This window comes from Arachis duranensis, chromosome 6 (assembly GCF_000817695.3).
Source record: "Arachis duranensis cultivar V14167 chromosome 6, aradu.V14167.gnm2.J7QH, whole genome shotgun sequence".
In the NCBI taxonomy this organism is placed as follows: Eukaryota; Viridiplantae; Streptophyta; class Magnoliopsida; order Fabales; family Fabaceae; genus Arachis; species Arachis duranensis.
The window spans coordinates 20,476,058-20,496,885 of NC_029777.3; positions in this window are offsets into that span (position 1 = coordinate 20,476,058).

The window sequence follows — 20,828 nt, forward strand, 5'->3', positions numbered from 1 at the left end:
CGTGTCTCTCCAACTCGAGTTATACTCAATATAAACTTGATCATAATCATGATCCATATTCATCACCTTCACTGGTGAATATTTATAGGGGTGAGCTCATCCGGGGCTTTCACAGTGCCCGGCCACCCTGACGACATAGGGTTAAAAGAACTTCGAGTCTCAACCTGGAGCACGTGGTGGCTAGCCACTGGTTTCTCCCAGGGAAACTCTTATCTCTGATAGTGGAAATGAAACATTCACAATTCATTCAACAACATATATGCATATATTCTTAGCCATAATCATGGCTCCGCCGTAACACGGCAATAATCTAGCCATCCGGCTCATAGTTAAATCCATAACCAGCCAATTCATTAACAATTACGGCCCTTCGGTCCATGGCATAAGAAGCACTTCCTCCGCCATCCTCCGCATCTCACATAATCATCTTTGATCCTCATTGATCATTTGTTTTTCACTTGCTTCACTCGTAAGTCACCAGATTCACAGCTCTTTTTCTCATTGCTAGGCATATCATAATGATTTAAGACACAAGTGGTGAGATTGGAGGCTTAGAAGTATGAAATTTGGCTTTTAAAACTCAAAATCAACTTTGGGATGAAAACAAGGTCATGCGTACGCGTACTCCACGCGGACGCGTGGATTGAAAAACAGCCAAACGACGTGTACGCGTGGGTGCATTTGCGCCCCAGGCACAAAACTGGCACAACTCTGGCACAACTCTCGGGAAAATGGCTGGGCACTTGGTGCAGCGCATCGACGCGCCCGCGCATACCACGCGCACGCGTGGATGGTGCCTTCTTGAGGAACGACGCATACGCGCCAAGTGCGCCTACGCGTGGAGGGTCATTCTGCTAAAATATTTCTAAGTTAAAAGCTGCAGAATTCACAGATTCAACCCCCAATCTTCCGACGGACATAACTTTCTCATTTTAAATCGTTTTCACCCGTTCTTCAAACGGCATGGACATCCCGGATCCAATTTCATTTCTAAACAAGTTTGGTACAAAACGGAGATCCGTAGTCCAAGTTATGTCCCGTCAAAGTATGCCCAAAAATCATGTTTTCATACAAAACCACAAAGTGCCATTTTCAAAACAAGCCAATTTCATCCCTTTTCAAAATTAACCAAAACATGCCAATTTCAACCCTTTTTTGAAATCAATCAAAATATACCAAAATCAACATCAAGCCTCCACAACTCACACATCAACACTTCACCACAATTCGTAAAACATCATCCCACCATTTTAACACTTCTCAATCAAATAACTAAGATACAAATACATTAACATGTCATACCTCTTTTCTCATCCAAATTTCTAATAATACCATTTCCAATCAACCATCATTGTACATAATCAATATCATACTCACCATCAACATGGTTTCACCCACAATTCAACCTTAATCAATCATCAAGCATATATCACAACATGCATATTTCTCATACATCATACCATCAAAGCATCAATAATCATCATCATATATATGACCACATCATATATCTCAACCATTCAACAACATCAACAATTCAATGCCTATCTTAGGGCCTCTAGCCTAAGTATTTCCCACCACATTACATATTAAATACGAGAAACCGAGACCATACCTTAGCCGATTTCCCAAGCTCAACCGGAGCACTTCCAAACCACTTTTCCTCAAGCTCTCAAGGTCTCAAAACCTCCAAGAACAGATTTTTTGCATACAAAACCCTCTTCAAGCTTTTCAAAGTCTCAATCAAGCTCAAATATTCACATATACACAACCTAAGCCACAATCATCATACCCATACACAACATCTCAATAACATCATAGAACAATAAATTATACTAGGGTTGAGAATCTTACCACACCCAAGGTCCAAGGAGACAAGATTAATCTTCTTCTTCAAGAGAGTTGGGTCCTATAATATCAAAGAGCCCAAAATCTCAACATTTCACCCATGAAACTCAAAATCAAGGGCTGGAATTTCGAAGAGCAAAACTTGGCTTACCTCAATATTGATTGTATGGATTTTGTAGAGCTCTCCACGATGAACGCGTGGTCGCAAATGGTGCGGTAATCGGAGCTCTAGATCAAAAGTTATGGTGGTTTGAAGATCAAATGAGAGAAAGAACTTGAGAGAGTGTTCTTCCCTCCATGGCCTCCATTTCAGTGTGTTTAGTGTGTCAAATGAGAAGAGAGAGTGCTGAAAACTAGGGTTTTGGTTTAGTTTAGTTTAGTTGGGCCAAGGGCCCACTTTGGATCCGATTGGCCCGATTTGGCCCGTTCGTTCCAATCTTGGTCCGATTTCTATAAAATTGGTACCGAAATTCTCGTCTCAATCTCCTCTATCATATTAAGCCATAAAAATCACATTTTTAGCTCTCTAGAATAAATTCTCATTTATGGGTTAATTAGCCATTAATTAACCGGGTTTTACAAGAAGCTCCATCTTCTCACTAGAATTATGGTTCTTAGGTTAATTTTCTCTATTTAGTTATTGTTTTAGTGTAGTTTCATTTATATTTCCATGCTCTAGTAGTTTAATCCTCTTAGTTTATCTTGTTAATTTCCCTTTTTATGTCACTTTTATGTTTATGAACTCTTGTTGATTTTCACTTTCTTTAATACAATTGATGTCTTTTTATGTTTTTTATTGTTTAATTGAATTGTTATTATTATTTTCTTGCTTTTGGTAGCTTTAGATTTTATTATTCTTACAATTTAATATGCTTTTCTTTTATTGCACACCAATTATTTGATAAAATGGTTGGGTTAGTTTTAGAGTAGATTTTTTAGCATTCTTGTCTTGAAAAGAGAAGTTTGGTAATCTTGAGTCATTGATACCCAATTTATATTGGTAATCTAGAGTTGTTAGTTAATCTTATTTCCATTAACATTAATTATGGATTAGGGTTAAGTAGGCATATTTGACTTTCTTCCGATGCGAAGATAACGTAATAAGCTTAACTCTTGGTAATTATTATGTTATGATTAATTACTAGGATAGAAAACCTTGATTCTCAATCCTTGCCATGAATGACTCTTTATTATTTGTTATCTTTAGTTGTTTGATTTACTTCCCCGTCATTTAAATTTCATGCCATTTTTATCAACCCACCCTGTGAATCTCATAACCAATAATTGAGTACTCGATTGTAATTCCTAGAGAGAACGACCCGGGAGTAATACTCTCAGTTATTTTTATTGGATTGAACTTGTGACAACTAAAAATTAAACTTTGATTGAGGGTTGTTTGTTAGTTTAGATCTATACTTCGACGAAATTATTTTTGTGTGAAAATTCTAAACCGACAGTAACCCTCACATCAAGTTTTTGGCGCCGTTGCCAGGAAATTGCAATATCTGCTTGTTATTGGTTATTGTTCATATATGAATATTGTAATTAGTTTGATTTTTTCTTGTTTGCTAGTTTTGGTTTAGGAGTTTGTTTTCTTTATCTCTTATTAGCTTTTGTTTTTGTCTTCCCTTTTCTACTTTGAATTCTCATCCTTTTGGCTATGAGTTTGGTTCAAACTATGTTGTAGAAAATGGAAGCTTCAGTGGAAGTTTGCATCAAGGATTTGGAAATCAAAGGTGGGAAGAGCCTCAATCATATAGACAACCTTCTTGGCAACAACCTCCTCCAGTTTCTTCTGGGTATAATTTAACTCTTAATGCATACCAATCTAATGGATGTGGTGAACCTCCTTGTGGTTATCAACCACAACCACTATATGCATATGACCCCTTCCCTCAATATAGCCCTCAACAACCTTACTCACAAACCCCATATCACTATTCACCTCCATATGATCTTAATCCATATCCACCATACCAACAACCATGTGAACCATACTTAGACCCACCACCATTCCAACATCAATATTCCCAAGAACCACCACCTCCTCATGCATCACCACACTACCCTTACCAAGATGAACTACCTATCATATATGAGCATTTTCAACTACATGATGAACTCTCCTTCCCACCACAACCCTCCATGGAAGAGTACCTACATTCATCGATCCAAGGGCAATATGATCCTAATTATGTTGTGGAACAAGAGTCAAGGGATCGTCTCATGGAAGCGATGGATCAACTTAGAGCAATCTTGGTTCAAAAGGAGCAAGAGAAAGCCCAAAAGAGGCATGAAGCTATCATGGCTAACCTTGCCAAAGTTAAAGCCAACTTAGACTCATATGATTCATGCCACAAACAAAGCATTTCTACAGATAAATGTGGAAAATCAACCGAAGAGCGGAGCATGAAGGAGATCTTAGAATCTCAATTTGAGAACAAGGAGATGGAGTGTGTTTTGCAACAAGTGGAAGGGATGGAGATTGTTAAAGAAGAAGAAGTGGTTGAAGACCTAGGCGAAGTTGAGCAAGAGGTGGATTCCAAGCTTGAGGACACTTCCACACCAAGTAATGTTGTTGATAATTTTGTGGAAGTTGTTAAACCTTCTTCTATTGAGTTTGTAATTAATGTTGAAGATGATAATGTGCAACTTCCAAGGCATAGTATGAATGATGAAAGATTGGAAGAGGTCGAGTAAGAAGCAAGCTCCACCATTGAAGATGATTCCACACCACCAATGTGCCTTTTGAAATTGATGAACCTCTCCCATTGTATTGTGAAATTGATTACAAGGAGGACCGTGCACAACCTCTGACAAGTGGCCTGAGCAATGAAGAATGTATAAAAGAAGTTGGTGAACAAGGAATTGAAATTGAGGAAGCTTATCAAGAGGTGGAAGTAATACAAGAAGAGCACAAGGAAGTGGAAACTACAAGACCGTTGGAAGCCTCTCTCACTAAGCAACCATCCATTCTTTTATTCAAGTGGGTAACTCTCTTATCCCTAAGCTTTACTTTCTCACTTGAATATGGTTTTCTTGAGACGGATGGGCAACTTAGAGCTCTTTGTGGATTTAAGAGCAAAAGAGAGATGGTTACTGGTTGGAAACACTATTCTAGGTTCATTGTGGTTACCTCATTAAATTTTAAGTGTAATGGTTGATGTAGTGCTACATTGAATGGGCGTAGGAAGATGCTTTGATGTTTACTTGAGAATTTGGATCACTTGCCACCCAATTGGAATTGTCATGATCAACTTGAAGATGAGTGTGAAAACAAGATTTGGGATCCTAGATTACAAGATGAAGATCAATTTTGGGAGCTCTTGACTTGTGTAGAACTCTATCAAAGTTTGGTGCATTTGGTTGGAAATTCTAACAATCAATAGAAGTCCAAGTATTGGTGGAAGTTCAAGGATGAATTCAAACACAAGCCTCCTTGATTAGAGCTCTCCATAAGTTTAACTTAAGGACAATAAACAAAAGTGCTAGGTGGGTGATACCTCACCTTGGTAACCTCTGTCTATTCTCTTGTATATATAGTTGATGAATGAATTGAGTTGCCATTGTTAGGTATTTTTCTCTCTTTATATTACTCTTGTATATATTGCCTTATGTGTTAGTTTGTTTGGTTAGATTTATGCCTTAAGTTTTATGTTAGTTGTTTTAAATTTCATCGTTGTTTGAATTGCCTAGTGGAATATTTGAAGAATTTTTCAAAAAGAGTTAAGGATTTTATTAGATTTGAATTTTGGTTGGTTTTTAGAAAAGTAAATAGTGAGTAGGAGAGCCATGTTTCTATTTTACGCTTGACCTATGCATACGCGTGATACCCAGAACTTGAGCGTGCCAAGATCGTGCGTGGACTGTGCCATCGCACGGTCCAAACAGAGAGTTGTGCGCGTGGTGTGTGGGAACTGTGCGTTTCGCACAATTTTTTCCTACGCGTACACGTCACTTTCTTTTTTTCCCCTGTCATGCCTACGCCTGCCAGCCGGGTACGCATCGCACCCCATTCGCCCAAGTCCCCCGTACGCGTGGCAGCACGCGTACGTGTGACCCCCTGCCCTGTTTCATACACTCTTCTTTTCTTCTGCTCTCTCCATTCTTTTTCTTATTTTCTCTTCTCCTCTCTTCTTCCCATCTCTAACTATCATCTACCACCACCATTTACCATCCACCATCATCTCATTTAGTTAGTTAGTTAATTAGTTAGTTAGTCAGTTAGCTTTATTTTTGTTTTAGGTAATAAGTGTTGGATTATTGAATTGATTTACTTATTGTGCTAAGATATTGCTATTGATTACTGACATGATGCTATTTTAGCATCATTGTTGTTGATATTCATTGTTGGATTTCTTTGTTGAGGTTATACTTTGTTACTTGGTATTGAATTTTTCATGCTCAACATTTATGAATACTAAGTACTTATGACATTGCCTTCAAAGCTTTCTAAATCTTTTGAATTGCATGATTTGGCCACCATGTGATTTAAATTCTTCAACTTTGACTAGGCAATTCCTTGATGGGTGATGTTGTGCATTTATCTTAATGTATTGTATTTCTTGATCATATGCATCCATATTGATTATAACTTTGATTACCCGGTTATATTAATACATTAATGACATGATGACCCTCAATTGTTTAACTATGTGTTCTACACATACTTGAAACAAGTCATTTTGGCATAATGTTTCATTTGTGAAATTGGATTGTAAACTAACCTAGGGGCATCTTTTTGAAATTCTCAAGCTATATGGACCATGCTTGCTATGTGATTGATTTTAACTTTTATTTCTCTTTTCTTAAGATGCATAGCAACCATGTGTCCCACTTCATGTCAATTAGGTGATACAAATAAACTTCAATGTGTATCATTATTTGATGTATGAGCTCTATATTTCATTTGATTCATTAAATTTTCTTGTACATCAACCAATTTCCATTTATCATCCATTTCACATTTGCTTGATTCTTGTTTTAGTGATTTTATGCTCCTTTATGACTTGTTTGTTATCTTAACCTACAAGTTTCATTTAAAATTTTCAAGCACACTAGAATGAGTGCATACTTCTTTTGTGTAATTGTGACATAGTTTTCAATGCTAGTGTGTGTTCTAAACAGCGCGCAAACTTAGAATTTCCACTCTTGTTTCATTCATGTCACAAACCGATTCACTCACTTCTTTTTAGTGATCATCACCTTATTCCAACATTCTATGCTTTCTTGCTTTTGCATTTACTCATCTTACTATCCTGTTTTCTATCTTTCAGGATAATTCATCATAAGTAAAAAAGAAAGCAGAAGAAAGAACATGCAGCAGCCGGTTGATCCACTAACTGAACGTGGAAATCCGTGAAGTCACCGTACCCCCTTGCTCATCTTTGAATGCACCACGAGGACGGTGTAAACTTTTAAGTGTGGGGAGGTCGTCCGACCAATCGGCCAATTTTTTGGAGAAAATTTATAATCCCAACACTTTCATATTTCATGTATTTTTTTTATTTCTTCTTGATGGGTGGAATTTCACTGTATCACTACAATAATTCCCTTCATGGCAAGTATACCAAATTATCGTCAAGTAAAAACTCATAATGAGTGAGGTCGATCCTATAGGGATTGATTGATTGATCAACTTTAGTTATTGGGTAATTTAGTTAAGATAATAAAGAGTAAATGTTGAGTGCAGAATTCTAAATAGAAAAATTATAAATGACTTGAGAACATAAAGGAAGCAGTAAAGTGCTGAATCGTAAAGAGCATAAAGGTAAATTGTTGAAATATAAATGACTGAATCATAAATGGGGAATGGGTTGATAGCAAAAATTAAAGAAAGCTATAAAGAATAGGGAAGATAAGAATGGGGAAGATTCATTGGAGTTGGGAGATGTTGCTCTTTTTGGATCAAATTCAGATCATCCCATCTTCAATCATGCAACTCATTGACCTCTTGGCAATCATGATTGATTGAACCCCAATTCTTTGATGATTCAATCTCTCAAATATTGATAATTAGCCAATTCCTTGGTCTAATTGCTCATGAAGAGAGATAAGCTTGGTCCCTGATTTTACCATACATTCTCATAGATCCAAGTAATTGGCCAGATTTAATGTCACCATATCCAATCCCAAAACCCAGATCTACTCAATGTGAGAAGGGATTTCAAGCATGGTTTCATGTTTCCTCTTCCAAGGTTCCCATGAAACCCAAATTGCATTCAATCTTTTTTCCAATATAATTGAACACTAAGCATGAAGAACGAAATTTCTTCTAGCTAATCAATGAGGGATGAAGAAAAGAAGAAATTCACTATCATTTAATCCATCAATTACAACAGAGCTTCCTCCCCCAATGAGAGGGAGTTTAGCTACTCATAGCTTAGAGAGAAGTACAAGAGATGGAAGAAGATGAAGTAAGTGAAGTAAAAGTTCCAAGCCCCTTTTCAGTACTCTTTAAGGGGTATTTATACTACTCCTATTCTAGAAATGAAAAATTACAAAAGCAAAAAAAATTAATATTGAAAACTAAAGAGAATAACCATTCATTAGAGACATGTGAGTGGCGTGTGAGTGGCGTGCCACGCTCATCTCTCAAGTGGCACGCCCTATGGTGAGATTGACCTAGCGTGCCATGCCCAAATCTCAAGTGGCGCACCCATGATGGAAGTGGAATTGGCATGCCACGCGCAAGGTCCAAAGTGGCACGCCTATGTTAAGACCTTCAAGCTCCTCTTTTGACAAATTGACATGGCGTGCCACGCCCTTGTTAGGATCTTCAATCTTCTTCTCTGGTAATTTGAACTGGTGTGCCACGCCATTATTAGAGTCTTCAATCTCTTCTCTGGAAGGTTGGCTTGGCGTGCTGCGCCCAAGGTGCGAGCAAAGTTGGCATACCACGCCCAAAATCTCAAGTGGCACGCCCTCAATAAGTCTTCAATTTCCCTTTCTAATTGGATGAATTGGCGTGCCACGCCAAGGACTCAAGTGGCACGCCCATAATGATGGTTTGAACTCACAAGCTTGGCGTGTCAAGCCCAAAGTACCAAGTGGCACGCCCTTTGGTGCTGCCTTTTCCCTTCTTCTCTGCTCACTTGTACTGGCGTGCCACGCCCTTATGAATGTGACAAGTTCCTTTTCTGGCCACTTAAATTGGCGTGCCACGCCTTTGAACTGGCGTGCCACACCCAATATGGAGGATAGAACTGGCATGCCATGCCCCTTGCAATTCTTTACAGACCCCTCTCTAGCCAGAATACCTGGCGTGCCACGCCCATTGTAAATCACCACTTTCTTCTTTCCGGATCACTAGCCTAGCATGCCATGCCCAGCATTGGCGTGCCACGCCCATAGTGAAGCTTAGCCATCCATCTTCTGGAAAAGATAACTGGCGTGCCACGCTTGGCCTTGGCGTGCCATGCCCATTGTAGTTCTTCATAGATTCTCTTCTGGAAACTATAACTGGCGTGCCATGCTTGGCCTTGGCGTGCCATGCCCAGTGAAATTCTTCATGGGTTCTCTATGGGAAGTATAACTGGCGTGGCACGTCCAGCTCTGGCATGCCACGCCTATAATAATCTTTCAACTTTTCCTTTCTGGAGATAATAGCTGGCGTGCCACGCCCAATGGCTGGTGTGCCACGCCCAGTCAAAGATAGTGGCATTTGCATGAAGTGGCACGCCCAGCACACACGGCCAGCTCATTTTCTTGCTTTCTTCCTCTTTTGTTGCTCTTTTCACCTGAAATCCAAGCAAAACTCATTTCAAAGCAATGTCCCATAAATTCATCATATAATTCTTGTAATTGCATCAAATGAATGAGAATTTGCCAATTCTATGGTCCTTTTCGATGAGAAAAAGAGGTAGATGATGCAAGTCATCACAACACCAAACTTAATTTTTGCTTGTCCTCAAGCAAATCGATGTGAATTGTTCTAAATGATTGAAACTTGACCCTTAAGAGAATGCTATCAACAATTAGAGATAAAGGCTAAGTATCAATCATACATGAACTTTGTTATTGCTATCATATCACAATGAACTCTTAGACTTTTGAGGACCTTTTTAAGTGCTTGCTTCTAGGGCCTTTTCTATTGATTGTCACCTTGAAGTAGTAAGGTTTGTTATTTTTCTTTTGATTGATCTTTTTCTTCTTTCATTATCATTTTGTTTCCTTGATTGACCACAACTCTAAGTGTTTTGTCTCAAGACGACCTTTTAAAGTAAGCTTTCAATTAGCACTCCCAAACCAGTTGATTTTAGGGTACTAGATTTACTTGCTCAGCTCTCTCTTCTTGACACATCTTCACCACAAGCATCTACTAGAGATCTTGGCTCTTTGAGCCCTTTGTTTCTTTAATTTCTTCCTAGTAGTTGATGCTCAGATCCTTGGGTCTTTGATGAGCGGATAATTTATACGCTTTTTGGCATTGTTTTCGGGTAATTTTAGTAGGATCTAGCTACTTTTTGGGATGTTTTTATTAGTTTTTATGCAAAATTTACATTTCTGGACTTTACTATGAGTTTGTGTGTTTTTCTGTGATTTCAGGTATTTTCTGGCTGAAATTGAGGGACCTGAGCAAAAATTTGATTCAGAGGCTGACAAAGGACTGCAGATGTTGTTAGATTCTGACCTCCCTGCACTCGAAGTGGATTTTCTGGAGCTACAAAACTTCAAATGGCATGATCTCAATTGCGTTAGAAAGTAGACATCCAGGGCTTTCCAGCAATATATAATAGTCCATACTTTGCTCAATTTTTGATGATGCAAACTGGCGTTCAAACGCCCCTTCTCTGTCTTATTCTAAAGTCTAAACGCCAGAACTGGCATAAAAGTTGGAGTTAAACGCCCAAACTGGCACCAAAGCTGGTGTTTAACTCCAAAGAAGACCTCTACACGTGTAAAGCTCAATGCTCAGCCTAAGCACACACCAAGTGGGCCCGGAAGTGGATTTTTGCATTATTTACCTATTTCTGTAAACCCTAGTAGCTAGTTTCATTATAAATAAGACCTCTTACTATTGTATTTTCATCTTTGGATCATCTTTTGATCTCTTGATCACATTTTGGGGAGGCTGGCCTCACGATCATGCCTAAACCTTGTTCTTATGTATTTTCAACGGTGGAGTTTCTACACACCATATATTAAGGTGTGGAGCTCTGCTGTTCCTCGAGTATTAATGCAATTACTATTGTTCTTCTATTCAAGTCAAGCTTATTCTTGTTCTAAGATACTCACTCACACTTCAATCTGATGAATGTGATGATCCATGACACTCATCATCATTCTCACCTATGAAGGCGTGCCTGATAACCACTTCCGTTCTACTTAAGATTGAGCGTGTATCTCTTGGATTCCTGGTCCACGACGCATGGTTGCCTCGCCTGACAACCGAGGCTTCCATTCCGTGAGATTAGAGTCTTCGTGGTATAAGCTAGAAATATTGGCGGCCATTCCTAAGATCCGGAAAGTCTAAACCTTGTGTGTGGTATTCCGAGTAGGATCTGAGATGGGATGACTGTGACGAGCTTCAAACTCGCGACTGTAGGGCGTAGTGACAGACGCAAAAGGATAGTAAATCCTATTCCTACATGATCGAGAACCAACAGCTGATTAGCCATGCGGGAAACCATAGAGGACCTTTTTCACTAAGAGGACGGGAGGTAGCTATGACGCCGGTGAAACCCAACATATAGCTTGCCATGGAAAGGAGTATGAAGGATTGGATGAAGACAGTAGGAAAGCAGAGATTCAGAAGGGACAACACATCTCTATGCACTTATCTGAAATTCTCACCAATGAATTACATAAGTATCTCTATCTTTACTTTATGTTTTATTTATCTTTTAATTATCGAACTCCATAACCCATTTGAATCCGCCTGACTGAGATTTGCAAGGTGACCATAGCTTGCTTCAAGCCAACAATCTCTGTGGGATCGACCCTTACTTACGTAAGGTATTACTTGGATGACCCAGTGCACTTGCTGGTTAGTTGTGCGAAGTTGTGACAAAGAAGTGAGATTACAATTGTGTGACCAAGTTGTTGGCGCCATTGTGTATCACAATTTCGTGCACCAGTCTTGCTCACTAGTTCTTGGTTCTATTGATATTTAAGGGTCATCCTTGGCATCTACTTGTTATGTCCTCTATGTCTAGTTGTTTCATTATGGATTACTCACTTCCCAAACTTCAATTCATGGTTTTATACTTGTTTCTCATATCTTATTTTAAATTCAACTCACTTGGGTCTTAATCTCTTACTCTTATTTTGCAACAACTCATCATTGACTCTTTTTGGAAACAAACTAAATTTATTGATGTTGTGAAACTTGACAATAGACATTTTCTTTCTCAACGTAAAAACTGAAACTTAAAGACTCATAGAAAGATTCAAAAACAACAAACAACCATCATATCAAAAGAAACTACTAAGTAAAGAATTCAGAAACTAGCTTCCAAATGAGACTCAACCACCTTTGCTCCTCATGATGCTGATTAATGCACAGGTCCCTTCCCCTTATCCTTTTTCTTGGAAGACTCATCACCATCCTTCTTTTTAGAGGCTCCTTCTTGTGATGGGGTGTCCTTTGGCTTCCAAAAGCCTAGCCTCCTCATAAAGGTCCTCTCATCCTCCTTGTGCTTGGCCAAAATCTCCTCCTGCCTGGCACTGAGCTCTTCCATTCCTTGCATGAATGTTGGATAGTTGGAGTTCAGGATGGCTATCACATTACACAAGTGATTCAGCTTCGCTTGTGTTTTTATATCATATTGCCTTCTTGTTGTGGTCCTAGCCTCATAAAGGGACCTAAAATTAGCAAGATTCCTCTGTTGAACCATTTGTTGCTCCAAAATTTTGTTGAGGCTGCCTTGCATTTCTCCCTAATGAAATTGACCCTGCTGCTCCTTAATTTGCTCCATATTTCCTTGAAGTTGTTGGATGCTCTCTTGCATTTGTTCCCATTGCTTCTGTTGCTCCATAAGTTGGGTGATGTCTCCTTGCATGTGGTGGATTTTCCCCTGCATTTCCTCCCAATTAAAACCTTCTGGAAATTGTGCTTGAAACTGTGGAGTTGGTGCTTGGACATATGCCTCTTCTTGTTGTGGTGGCCCTTGTGGTTCTTGCACATAAGCTCTATGTTCTTTGGCTCTTTGTAGTGGATTGGTAGCCACCACTTTCTCCATCTTCTTGGCAGGTATTGGCTTGTCTTACTCTAGCAATGTCTCATCTATCACAGTTTCTACTCCAACCTCATCACATAATCACTGGATAATGCTTGGAAAAGCCAGCCTTGTACTATCCTTGGTGCTTTTCAACACCCTATGAATGTTAGCTGCTATCATCTCCCCTACATTCACATTCTCCCCCTCATGATGCTATAGATTAGCACAACTCTTTCCAAAGTTACTTCTGAGGTGTTGGAGGTAGGGTTTAGGGATCTCCTTACAAAATCCAGCCACCCTCTAGCTTGAGGGCACAAATCTCTCCTTCTCAACTGATTTGGCCTTCCATCCTTGTCTATGATTCACTCAGTGTTGAGGACGTATATCTCATCCAAGATGTCATCGAAGCCCAGATCAAGTTGCTTCACCCATTCTTTATAGCTTCGGGTAGACCTTGTGCACCTTACTTCCAGCATTCTTTCTAAGTTCGCAGGTGATGAGTGGATATTTTATACGCTTTTTGGTAGTGTTTTCATATAGTTTTTAGCATGTTTTATTCAATTTTTTGTTACATTTTTATTAATTTTTATTCAAAAATCACATTTCTGGACTTTACTATGGGTTTGCGTGTTTTTTCTATAATTTCAGGTATTTTCTGGCTGAAATTGAGGGACTTGAGCAAAAATCTGATTCAGAGACTGAGAAAAGACTGCAGATGCGGTTGGATTCTGACCCTCCTGCATGCGAAGTGGATTTTCTAGAGCTACAAAAGCCCAATTGGCGCGCTCTCAATTGCGTTGGAAAGTAGACATCTTGGACTTTCCATTAATGTATAATAGTTCATATTTTGTCCGAGATTTGATGGCCCAAACTGGCATTAAACGCCAGCCAAAGACCCTTTTCTGGTGTAAAACGCCAAAACTGGCACCAAAACTGGAGTTAAACGCCCAAACTGGCACCAAAGCTGGTGTTTAACTCCAAGAGTGGCCTATGTACGTGAAAGCTTCAAAGCTCAGCCCAAACACTCACCAAGTGGACCCGGGAAGTGGTTTTCTGCATTATCTGCACTTAGGAACTCATTTTCTGTAAACCTAGGTTACTAGTTTAGTATAAAAACTAATTTTAGAGATTCATTCAGGGAATTATGACATTTTTACATTTCATATTGTATCTTTGACGGCATGAGTCTCTAAACCCCAAAGGTGGGGGTGAGGAGCTCTGCTGTGTTTCAATGGATTAATGCAATTACTATTATTTTCCATCTAATTACGCTTGCTTCTATTCTAAGATATTCACTCGTACTTCAATGTGATGAATGTGATGATTCTTGACACTCATCATCATTCTCAAATCCATGAACGCGTGCTTGACAACCACTTCCGTTCTATCTGAGCTCAACGTAGTCATTAGGCGACAACTTGAGTGCGTATCTCTTGGGCTCCTGATCCACGAGTTTGACTACTTCTCCTGACAACAGAGCATTCGAATCCGTGCGATCATGATCTTCGTGGTAAAGGCTGGAAACAATTGGCAGCATTCCTGAGATCCGAAAAGTCTAAACCTTGTCTGTGGTATTCCGAGTAGGATTTGGGAAGGGATGACTGTGACGAGCTTCAAACTCACGAATGTTGGGCACAGTGACAGTGTGCAAAATGATAAATGTATCTTATTTCGACAGAAGTGAGAACCAACAGATGATTAGCCCTATGGGAACCATAGCTGTACCATTTTTACTGAGAGGACGGATGGTAGCCATTGACAACGGTGATCCACCAACACATAGCTTGCCATAGAAGGAGCCATGCGTGTTTGGAGAAGAAGACAGTAGGAAAGTAGAAATTCAGAGGCCAGAGCATCTCCGAAACCCCAACCTGTTCTCCATTACTGAATAACAAGAATCATTCATTTCATGTTCTTTTACTTTTTGCAAACAAAACACTTTTTATTATTAAACTCCTGACTAAGTGTTACAGGATAACCATAGCTTGCTTCAAGCTGGCAAGCTCTGTGGGATCGACCCTTACTCACGTAAGGTATTACTTGGACGACCGAGTGCACTTGCTGGTCAATTGTGCGGAGTTGCAAAAGTGTGATTGCAATTTTGTGCACTAAGTTTTTGGCGCCGTTGCCAGGGATTGTTCGAGTTTGGACAACTGAAGGTTCATCTTGTTACTTAGATTACGAATTATTTATTTTTGTTGGTTTAGAGTTTTCTGTTTGAGTCTAGTTGCATGTTTTAAGTTTGGTGTCAATTGCATGTTTTCATTTTCCTTCATATTTTCGAATTTTTGTGTTCCTTGTTTGATCTTCAGTTTTTCTTGTTTTGTGTCTTTCCTTGTTTCTCTTGTGCATTTTCAAATTATTAGTGTCCAAAGTATAAAATTTTTTAAGTTTGGTGTCCTTTGTGTTTTTGTTTTCTTAAAAATTATCAAAATTTTTTCTTGGTGTTCATCTTGACATTCAAAGTTTTCTTGTTTGTTTTCTTTGTTTTGATCTAAAAATTCTAAGTTTGGTGTCATTTTATTGTTTTTCTCTTTCCTCATTAAATTCAAAAATAAAATATATCTTTTCCTTTATTTACTCATCATTTTCGAATTCTTTAGGTTGACTTAGTCAAAATTTTTAAAATTTGGTAGTTCTTGTTAGTCAAGTCAACATTTCAATTTTTAAAATTTATCTTTTTAAATCTTTTTCAAAATAAATTCTTTTTCAAATTTCTTTTTATATTTTTCAAAAATATTTTATAAAATTTTTCAAAATCCTTCTTCTTTTTAAATTTTTGAATTACTTGTCCCATTTTATTAGTTTGATTGAAAAATTTTAAGTTTGGTGTTTTCTTGTTGAGAAAGTTTCAATCTTTAAAATTTTAAATCATATCTTTTCCAATTTTTTTCTTTTCTTACAAGTATCTTTACTTTTAGGACATATCCTTTTCAAAACTACCTAACCACTTTCTCTCTCTTCTTAATTTTCGAAACTCACATTCATTTTTTCATTTATTTTATTTTATTCAAAAAAATTAAAAATAAAAATATTTATTGTTTATTCACAATTCACATCATCTCTCTTTCTCCATCATGGACCTAAGTGGAAATGAATAGTCCAGAAAGACTCTGGGGTGCTAACCCCACTACTGCTTTATATGGAAGTAGTATTTGTATACCCTCCATCAGAGCCAATAGTTTTGAGTTAAATTCTCAGCTCATTATCATGGTGCAGCAAAATTGCCAGTACTTCGGTCTTCCACAGGAAGAACCTACTGAGTTTCTGGCACAGTTCATACAAATTACTGAGACAGTATGTGATAAGGAAGTGGATCAGAATGTCTACAGATTATTGCTGTTTCCATTTGTTGTAAAAGACCAAGCTAAGAGGTGGTTAAACAACCAACCTAAGGCCAGCATAAGAACATGGATTCAGTTGTCAGATAAATTTCTGAATCAATATTTCCCTTTAAAAAGGATGACACAGCTAAGGCTGGACATCCAAGGCTTTAAACATGAGGATAATGAATCTCTTTATGATGCCTGGGAGAGGTACAGAGAGATGCTAAGGAAATGCCCCTCTGAAATATTTTCAGAGTGGATGCAGTTAGACATCTTCTACTACGGGCTTACAGTAAAGGCCCAGATATATCTAGACCACTCAGCTAGATGATCTATACACATGAGAAAGACAATTGAGGAGGATCAAGAGCTCATTGATACAGTTGCTAGAAATCAGCATCTGTACTTAAGTAGTGAGTCCTCCATGAAAGAAGAGGCTAAAGCAGTATCCACTGAACCTAGTCTTCCAGAACAAGTTACTGAACTCAATCAGCAATTACTTGCTCTAACAAAATAGTTAGCAGAATTTAAAGAGATGCTACAAGACACTCAAGATGCTAACAAGAATATGAAAGCACAATTGGATCAGACAAGACAGCAATTATCTAAACAAATAATAGAAGAATGCCAAGCTATTCATTTGAGGAGTGGAAAGATATTGAATGCCTCAACTCAAAGTAGCAGGAAGCCAAGGAAGGAACAACTGACAGAGGATGACCAAGCCACTGCCCAAAATCTCTCTGAGGACAGTAAGAGCCCAGAGAGGAATAATTTTGGCGTTCAAACGCCAGAAAAGGGTGCAAAATTAGTGTTAAACGCCCAATGGACAGCCAATTCTGGCGTCCAAACACCAGAAAAGGGTAGAAAATTGGCATTAAACTCCCATCCAGCCCCCAATCCTGGCGTTCAAATGCCAATAAGGGATCAGACACCTGTAGGTGCTGATAACAACCCCCTTAAGCAGGCTTCTCCATCCACCTTTGTAGGAAATAAACCTGCAGCAACTAAGGTTGAAGAATATAAAGCCAAGATGCGTTATCCTAAAAAACTTCACCAAGTGGAACAGGATAAACAATTTGCCCACTTTGCAGACTATCTCAGGACTCTTGAGATAAAGATTCCATTTGCAGAGGCACTTGAGCAAATACCCTCCTATGCTAAGTTCATGAAAGAGATCTTAAGTCATAAGAAGGATTGGAGAGAAAATGAAAAAGTTTTCCTCACCGAAGAATGCAGTGCAGTCATTTTAAAAAGCTTACCAGAAAAGCTTAAAGATCCCAGAAGCTTTATGATACCATGCACATTAAAGGGTGCTTGTACCAAGACAGCTTTATGCTACCTTAGGGCAAGTATCAACCTAATACCTGCATCCACTATCAGAAAACTTGGTTTGACTGAAGAGGTCAAACCAACCCGAATATGTCTCCAACTTGCTTATGGCTCCATTAAAATGCCATCAGGCGTAATTGAGGACATGATTGTCAAGGTTAGGCCATTTTCCTTTCCCACTGACTTTGTAGTGCTGGAAATGGAGGAGCATAAAAGTGCAACTCTCATTCTAGGAAGACCTTTCCTAGCAACTGGTCGAACTCTTATTGACATCCAAAAAGGGGAGGTAACCCTGAGAGTCAATGAGGATGAGTTCAAGTTGAATGCTGTCAAAGCTTTGCAGCATCTAGACACATCTAGAGATTGCATGAGCATTGATATTATTGACTCCCTGGTGGAGGAGGTCAATATGACTGAGAGTCTTGAATCAAAGCTAGAGGACATCTTTAAAGATGTTCATCCTGATTTGGAGGAATCAGAAAAAACAGAAGAACCTCTAATAACTCCTCATGAAGAGGAGAAGCCTCATAAACCCGAGCTCAAACCACTACCACCATCCCTGAAATATGCATTTCTGGGAGAAGATGACACTTTTCCAGTGATCACAAGCTCTGCCTTTGAACCACAGGAAGAGGAAGCACTAATCCAGGTGCTAAGGACACACAAGACAGCTCTTGGGTGGTCCATAAGTGATCTTAAGGGCATTAGCCCAGCCAGATACATGCACAAGATCCTATTGGAGGATGATGCCAAGCCAGTGGTTCAACCACAGAGGCGGCTGAATCCAACCATGAAGGAGGTGGTGCAGAAAGAGGTCACTAATTTACTAGAGGCTGGGATTATTTATCCTTTTTCTGATAGCCCCTGGGTGAGCCCTTTCCAAGTTGTCCCCAAGAAGGGAGGCATGATAGTGGTTTATAATGAAAAGAATGAACTGGTTCCTACAAGAACAGTTACAGGGTGGCGTATGTGTATTGACTATAGAAGGCTCAATACAGCCACCAGAAAGGATCATTTTCCTTTGCCATTCATAGATCAGATGCTAGAGAGACTAGCAGGTCATCCATACTACTACTTTTTGGATGGATATTTAGGTTACAACCAGCTTGCAGTAGATTATCAGGACCAAGAGAAAATAGCATTCACATGTCCATCTGGAGTATTTACTTACAGACGAATGCCATTTGGCCTATGCAATGCACCTGCAACCTTTCAGAGATGCATGCTCTCTATCTTCTCTGATATGGTGGAGAAATTTCTGGAAGTTTTCATGGATGACTTCTCAATATTTGGAGACTCATTCAGCTCCTGTCTTGACCATCTAGCACTTGTTTTGAAAAGGTGCCAAGAGACTAACCTGGTTTTAAACTAGCAGAAATGTCACTTTATAGTGACTGAAGAAATTGTCCTTGGGCACAAAATTTCGAATAAGGGAATGGAGGTGGATCAAGCTAAGGTAGAAGTAATTGAAAAATTACCACCACCTGCCAATGTTAAGGCAATCAGAAGCTTTCTGGGGCATGCAGGATTCTATAGGAGGTTTATAAAGGACTTTTCAAAAATTACCAAACCTCTGAGCAATCTGCTAGCTGCTGATACACCATTTGTCTTTGACACAGAGTGTTTGTAGGCCTTTGAGACTCTAAAAACTAAGCTGGTCACAGCACCAGTCATTTCTGTACCAAACTGTACATTACCATTTGAACTAATGTGTGATGCCAGTGACCATGCCATTGGTGCATTATTAGGACAGAGGCATGACAAGCTTCTGCATGTCATTTATTATGCTAGTCATGTTTTAAATGACGCACAGAAGAATTACACAACCACAGAGAAGGAGTTGCTTGCAGTGGTTTATGCCATTGACAAGTTTAGATCTTATTTAGTAGGATCAAAAGTGATTGTGTACACTGACCATGCTGCTCTAAAATATCTCCTCACAAAACAGGATTCAAAACCCAGACTCATAAGATGGGTGTTGCTTCTGCAAGAGTTTGATATAGAAATAAGAGACAAAAAAGGGACAGAGAACCAAGTAGCTGACCACCTGTCCCGGATAGAACCAGTAGCAGGAGCATCCCTCCCTCATACCGAGATCTCTGAAACCTTTCCAGATGAGCAATTGTTTGCCATTCATGAAGTACCGTGATTTGCAGACATTGCAAACTATAAAGTTGTGAGATTCATACCCAAAGATACAGCAGGCAGCAAACAAAAAATTGGTTTTTGATGCAAGGTACTACTTGTGGGATGAACCATATCTCTTTAAGAGGTGTACAGACGGAATAATCCGTAGATGTGTACCTAGAGAAGAGGCGCAGAAGATCCTATGGCACTGCCATGGATCACAATATGGAGGACATTTTGGAGGTGAGCGAATAGCCATAAGGGTTCTCTAATGTGGCTTCTATTGGCCTACTATTTATAGAGACTCCCGAGAGTTTGTACGTAACTGTGACAGTTGCCAAAGAGCTGGTAATCTGCTTCACAGTTATGCCATACCTCACCAAGGGATCTTAGAGATTAAGTTGTTTGATGTATGGGGCATTGACTTCATGGGACCTTTCCCACTATCATATTCAAACACTTACATTCTGGTGGCAGTAGACTATGTATCTAATGGGTAGAAGCAATTGCAACACCCACTAATGGTACTAAGACAGTGCTGAAATTCCTTCAGAAGCATATCTTCAGCAGATTTGGTGTCCCTAGAGTACTAATCAGTGATGGGGGCACTCATTTCTGCAATAAACAGCTTGACTCTGCTCTGGTCCGATATGAAATTAACCACAAAGTAGCAACTCCATATCACCCACAAACAAATGGGCAGGCTGAAGTCTCAAATAGAGAAATAAAATAAATCCTCGAACGAACTGTAAACACCTGTAGAGGGATTGGGCAAGAAGTCTAGATGATGCTCTGTGGGCATACAGAACTGCATTCAATACTCCTATAGGGACCTCTCCATACCAGCTTGTGTATGGAAAAGCCGGTCATCTGCCAGTAGAACTGGAACACAAGGCCCACTGGGCAACCAGGTTCCTAAACCTTGATGCTAAGGTAGCTGGAGAGAAGAGATTACTCCAGTTGAATGAGCTAGAGGAGTTCAGACTCAATGCTTTCGAAAATGCTAAAATTTACAAGGAGAAAGCAAAAAGGTCGCATG